Source organism: Solanum stenotomum, chromosome 4 (assembly GCF_019186545.1).
Source record: "Solanum stenotomum isolate F172 chromosome 4, ASM1918654v1, whole genome shotgun sequence".
Lineage (NCBI taxonomy): Eukaryota > Viridiplantae > Streptophyta > Magnoliopsida > Solanales > Solanaceae > Solanum > Solanum stenotomum.
In genome coordinates, this window is record NC_064285.1 from 35327366 (window position 1) to 35334497 (window position 7132).

A 7132-nucleotide genomic window follows, 5' to 3' on the forward strand; every position below is an offset into this window, starting at 1 on the left:
AAGAACGGACCTGAATGTTGCATGTTCTCGTGTTTCCCCCTCACTAGGTGCATCCGGAATGATGGCTAAAGGTGGTTCGTGAGACTGACCTCGCTCAACTGATGATCGAAACCAAGATCCATTGAGAGCACGATGTGAGCAATTCCGTCCTCAGTGACCAAGATAATATTTGGAGGAGATGCTACATTGACCATCGCCAACGAGTTATTTCCACTACTTTCAAGGGATTTAGAAGAGGACGCCATTGTTTATGAGTTAAGCTTTTAGAAGGGTGAAAAGATTATAAAAATGGGATGAAGTGGGAAGAAGAACAATGGAAGATAAAGAGATGGATTGAACCTTTTGATTTGATGGTGACAACTTTTTTTGAACAAAAAGAGGGAAAAGAAGAGTTTTGGCGGTTGTGAGTAGATTGGGCATAGAAAAATGGACCACATTAATTAAGTGTATCAGCATATGTGACCCTATAATTTAAAACATTTTATACCTGAGTTGTGCTCCATGATTCGCCAAATTAACTCGTACTTATTGTATCTGCTCAAAGTAACAAAATCTATGAGAATTAGTGAAAGCTAATGAGGACAAAAATGATATACAAGTTAATGTACTTTGATAGACTAGAGAAGTTTTCATTTCATACTTAAAACACCCCAGAATTTTGATTGTCACAATTTTCTAATCAATCATTGAGGGAGGGAAATTATGCAAGCTTAATCATCCCCAAGTCTAGCCTATTCTTCTCAAAATGTTCTCTACTCAATACTTTGGTAAAAATATCAGATATTTGTTCTTCAGTGGAACAAAACCTTATTGATATGTGACCTTTCTCTACATTATCTCTTAAAAAATGGTGTCTTATATCAATGTGTTTTGTACGCCTATGTTGGACAGGATTTTTTGCTATATTGATAGCGCTAGTATTATCACACAAGATAGGAACCCTGCCAACATTCATACAAAAATCCAACAATTGTTGTTTAATCCATAGCAATTGTGCACAACAAGATCCAGCTGCCACGTATTCGGCCTCAACAGTTGATAAGGCCACAAAGTTTTGTTTCTTAGTGGACCAGGAAATCAAACATGTTCCAAGGAAGTGTGCCATGCCTGTGGTGCTCTTCCTGTCAACCAAGTATCCATCATAGTCAGCATCCGCATAACCGACCAAGTTGAAATTGCTTTCTTTTGAGTACCAGAGTCCCAAATCAGTAGTTCCTTTGAGATACTTGAAAATTCTTTTAACAAATTTAAGATGAGATTCTTTGGGGTTTGCTTGAAATCTGGCACAAAGTCCAACACTAAAAATGATATTAGGTTTACTTGCAGTGAGATACAAGAGAGATCCGATCATTCCCCTAAACACCTTTTGATCAACAGATGCACCTATTTCATCCATATCTAGCTTAGTGGCTATAGCAATAGGAGTATCAATTTCCTTTGCTTCATTCATGTTGAATCTTTTCAGCAGTTCATTCACATACTTTTGTTGATGAATCAAGGTACATGTGGGTGTTTGTTTGATTTGTAAACCAAGAAAAAACTTAGCTCACTCATCATACTCATTTCAAATTCTCCACGCATAAGTTCAACAAACTCTTGAGTCATCAGACTATTTGTAGATCCAAAAATTATGTCATCTACATAAACCTGCACAATCAACAAATCTTTTCCATTTGTTTTTAGAAAAAGAGTATTGTCGATTTTACCTCTTGAGAGTCCATGGTCTAAAAGAAACTTGGATAGCCTCTCATACCATGCTCTTGGAGCTTGCTTCAATCCATACAGAGCTTTGTCTAGCTTGTAGACATGTTCAGGAAACTCTGGATTTTCGAAACCAGGTGACTGTTTTACATATACTTCTTCTTTCAAGTATCCATTCAAAAATGCACTCTTTAGATCCATCTGATAGAGAGTAAATTCTTTAAAAACAGCAAATGCAATAAGTAGTGTAATAGCTTCAAGTCTTGCCACAGGAGCAAAAGTCTCATCATAATCGATTCCTTCTTCCTGATTATATCCCTGAACCACCAGCCTTGCCTTATTTCTTGTGAATGTTCCATTCTCATCCAGCTTGTTCCTATAAACCCATTTCATTCCAATTATTGTTCTCCCTTAAGGTGGTGGAACAAGATGCCATACCTTACTTCTTTCGAATTGGTTAAGCTCATCTTGCATTGCTTGAATCTAATCCTCATCAAGAAGAGCATCTTTCACCCTTTTTGGTTCCACCATAGACACGAATGCTTGGAAAGCACATAGATTCTTCAAGCCTGACCTGGTGGTGATTCCAGAAGTCAAGTCTGTAAGAACATTATCGATGGGATGAGATCCTTGATACTTGTAGCTTTTTACAGTCAACCCTTGAGAGGTTTCAGTATTATCTGCAGCATTTTGTTCTTCAAAGTGACCAGTGTCTTGACTTATTGTTCGCCCTGACTATATGCTTGTTGATTGGTTGACAGAGGGAGTAGGTTGCTCAACTTGTTCCTGACTGTACTCCTCAATTTCACTGTCACCCTGCATGTTAGTCTCAAACATACAACAATTTTCATCAAAGACAACATGCACACTTTCTTCAACACATTTTGTTCTTTTATTCAATACCCTATATGCTTTACTATGTGGTGAATACCCTAAGAAGATTCCCTCATCACTTCTTGCATCGAACTTACCAAGGTTATTTTTACCATTATTATGAACATAGCATCTGCAACCAAAAGTTCTAAGGTGAGAGATATTTGGTTTTCTACCTTTGAGTAATTTATAGGGAGTCTTCTCTAAGATGGGACTTGTCATGCACCTATTTATAATATAACATGCAGTACTGATGGCTTCAGCCCAGAGATTTTTTTCAAGATTATTAGAAATCATCATTATTCTAGCCATGTCTTCTAAAGTCCTATTTTTCCTTTCAACTACTCCATTTTGTTGGGGAGTTCGAGGAGCAGAGAAATTATGATCTATACCATGCGATGAACAAAATTCTAAGAATTTTGCATTTTCAAATTCTGTTCCATGATCAGATCTCATGGAAATCAAGGATAGTCCTAGAGTTTTCTCCATTTTCTTGATAAAAATAGAAAAAATCTCAAAGGACTCTTCTTTAGAAACTAAGAATAATGTCCAAGTAAATCTAGAAAAATCATCTACAATGACAAAGACATACCTCTTACCTCCTCTGCTTCTTACTCTCATAGGTCCACATAGGTCCATATGAATCAGTTCAAGGCATTTGGTTGTACTTACCTGATTCTTTGGCGTGAATGATGATCTCACTTGCTTCCCCCTTACACATGGACCACAAACACTATCATTTTTGAATTTGGTTTTAGGTAAGCCTATAACCATCTCCTTTTCTAACAGTTTGTTTATTTGTTTCAAGCTTGCATGCCCAAGTCTTTTGTGCCATAGTAAGGGATCATTAGCAATTGCACTGAGGCACTTCAGAGTAGTGCTAGGCATTCCCATGATATGAACTTTGTACACATTTCTGTGTCTTTTGGCAATTAAGATAACCTCTTTTGTGTCTAGCTTCTCAACCTTGCAACCTTCAGAATTAAAAATTACTTTATTACCTTTGTCACACAGTTGAGAGATGCTGAGAAGATTATGCTTTAACCCATCCACATGATATACTTCTTCCAATGCTTTGGATTCAGTCTTCCCAATCTTTCCAACTCCTACAATTGTCCCTTTCTTTCCATCTCCAAATGAAACATTTCCCCTTTTGAATGCAGTGAGTGAAAGGAATTTATGTTTGTCACCGGTCATATGCCTTGAATTGAAGAAGCACTATCCATGTACCAGTGCTTGCTTCCTTAAAGGTTAGTTTTAGGAACCCAGACAAGCTTGGGTCATTTTCGATGATAGAAGGGGTGAATAAGATTTCTTTTTGCCCATTTTGGCAACCAATTGTTGTTTCTAGTTCTCTGGTTGGTTTTAACATTATTTGTTTCTATTCCAACATTTTTGTTTCTATAATTTCTCGCCACACGACATTCAATAGTTGGGTGCCCAAGTTTGCCACAAAAATAGCACAAGTCAGTTGCAACAACCTTGTCATTATGAAAATCAATGCCTGCTCTCTCATTGTGATTTCTCTCACTCAATTGATTGACAATTCTAGATGAGTGAGTCCATCTGTTTTCCCTCTCAAGCTTTACTTTTATCTAAGAGATTTCTATATTTAATTTCCTCACTTTTTCTTTTTCAAAAAAATAATCATTTTTGCATTTTTTCAACTCTTTTCCAGGTTTTCTTCAGTTTTACTCATTTTTCCTTTTCCTTTTTCAGTTACCGACATCCTTAAGATTTCAGATTTTAGATCTAGGTTGGATGACTCAAGTTTTCCAACATGTTTCTTCAGACAACTGTTTTGTTTATCAGTTATGTTTTGTCATCATTGAGTTCCATGTACTCAAATTTTTTATCTGCAAAGGCTTTAAACAGCTGATCTCTTTCACATGTTAATTCTTCAAAGTCATCAATTAACCCATTCATCAATCCGATTAATTTATTTTTTGAAAATAGATGCAGTTTTTCTTTAAGATCAATGATACTAACCTCAGAGTCATCATCTTCAGTGTCTGAATCTCCTAGAGCCATGAATGATGTTTCATCTATTTCTTCGTCATCAGATTCTCCATTTTTTGAGCCCCAAGCAGCTACCATTGCATATTCATCTTTTTTCTTTGAATTCCTTTCCTTTTCTATTCTTTCTTTCCTCTAGTTAGCTTCCCATTGTGGGCAGTCCTTAACATGATGATAAGTTTTTCCACACTTGTAGCATCCATTTTGAGATTTATCATTTATCCACCTTTTTTGATTTGTTTCCTTCTTTTTATTTCCTTTACTCTTTTTGAGATACTTCTTAAAGCTTCTTGCCAGGAATGCCATTTGATCTTCATCGTACTCAGAATCTTCTTCATCAGAAACTTTCAGGGCTAGTGTTTTTTCGCTAAGCATCTCTTCCTTTTTTAACTCATCCATGTTCATCTCATAAGTTCTAAGATTTCCCACAAGTTCATCAAGTGTCATGATGGAGATGTCTTTAGCTTCTCTTATGGCAGTTACTTTTACATCCCATTTGTTTTTAGGAAGGATCTTTAGCACCTTGTCAACCTGTTCTTCAGTAGTGAGAACTTTTCCTAGTGATGACAACTCATTCATCAACTTAGTAAATCTAGTAATCATTTCTAACAGAGGCTCACCTTCCTTCATCTTGAATGTTTCATATTCAATGAATAGCATGGCTACTCTGAATTTCCTCACCTAACTTGTTCCTTCACGAGCATTTACTAGTGCATCCCAAATTTGTTTGGCAGTAGTACAGTTAGAAATTATGTTGTACTCATCTAGTCCAAGACCACAAACAGTGTTTTTCCTGAGAGCTGTTAAACCTTCCGCAGTGAAGTCAATTCTAACCTTTGGTACTTGAACTCCTTTAACAGTCTTCATAGGAATAGTAGGTCCCATAGTTATCCTATCCCACATTTCGTAATCATCCACTTGAATGAAGTCATCTATGCGTGCTTTCCACCAGCCAAAGTGAGACCCATTGAACATTAGGGGTCTGACAGTTTATTGTCCTTCGCTGTGACCAATAGGTGGTGCAGAATTCATCTCGATCTATTATCTTAGGTGTTACCCTATATAACATAACCTGCTCTGATACCAATTAATATTCCATACGACCTAGATTGTTTTACGTTTACCAGACTTTACTTAGATTAACCAAGTTGCCTATAGTTTATCTAACCTAAAGATCAACTACTTAATCTCAATTCTACCACACACCTCCAAGGTATGTGTTCCCAGTGTCTTCGAGTTGCCCTCAACTTGAAGACTAAAATCCTAATATCAGTTTATAAATTACTGATCTAGAAAATATAAAAATCACAAATACTAAGAATACTTCCTAGATCTATTCTTCAGTATTCTTTGATCAGCAGCAGTTTGGAAATCAATCTCTCAATTGTTTTGCTCTGTGAGTGCGTGAATATAATGGACACCTCTTCTCCTATTTATGTTTTTGCTTTCTTGAAGTCTTCTACTCCTTCAGTAACTCTTCTTTTGTTCCATAATTCTATCTTATTTAGAGTTCTTCTTGCAATGAAACTCCTTTATAAAATAGAAGTCCTCCTTGAAACAGTTTCTCCTGAGATGACTTTGCCAACGTGTTCCATGCATTTCGTCATTTATCAAAACAATGCTTATCCCAACACAATCCCTCTCCAGACCCTTCCTCCTCTCCTGGCGCATCTCACGGTAGAGCATCTCAACCTCCAGAGCAGTGTTGGGTGGAACCAGAGTGGTGCTAGAAAAGGAACGTCCCAACCTCCTCCGAATGGCCGGTAGGTCCTCCTCCACCTGTACACCTGATAGTGGGGGCTGGAACTAGGTGGGAAGAATGTCGTCACCTGTACCATCTTCCCATCCCTCATCATAGGCCTCCACAGCCACCTGACTACTGCTAGCCCTGTTCGTCCTCCTCCTCTTGATCTTAGAAGTAGAGCCTTGCGTAACTAAAAGAGGGTGAAAGGGGTGATCTATAGGAGATACCTCATCAGTGTCCAAGAGTGGCACCCCCTCCCTCTTGCACATTACAGTAACCAGCCTAGGAAGGAAAAATGCCTTGTTGTTGCCCCGGTAGAACACCTTCAAATCAGAGATGATATGTGCTCCCACATTGAGTCCAATGCCATTTATGGCACATGCCATGACCAAACCCAGAGGAAATGTCACATCGGTGTGGTTGACCAATGGGCGGATCCTCATGGTAACTAAGTGTAGCCACCTCTTAGCATCCGGTGACCAGTTAGCACTGGTGATGCCCTCTGTAGTGGCCCAATAGACCTGGTTTCGATGCGCAGGCTCGATAAGTGTATCCTTTAGCCAGCCCAAATTCATCTCCCTCAGCTTGGCCTTGTACTTGGTGTTAGGGACCTCTGGCACCTCGAGCACGTCATTTATGTAGGAAGCATTAGGGGGATGTCAACCCCCCGGATGCGGATGGTAGGGTGAGTGTCGTCCCAGCGGACGATGGGTAGGATGGCATAGAACTCCCTCACCTATGTAGAACGCACAACAGGGGGAGCCTCGGTCAGTGAGACCCTGACAAACTCTATAAGAC

General features: G+C 38.5%; 1 pseudogene; it reads right to left on the minus strand.

The window, feature by feature from the left end:
- Positions 1-700: 700 nt before the first annotated feature.
- Positions 701-6909, minus strand: LOC125861460 (uncharacterized; annotated as a pseudogene).
- Positions 6910-7132: the final 223 nt, after the last annotated feature.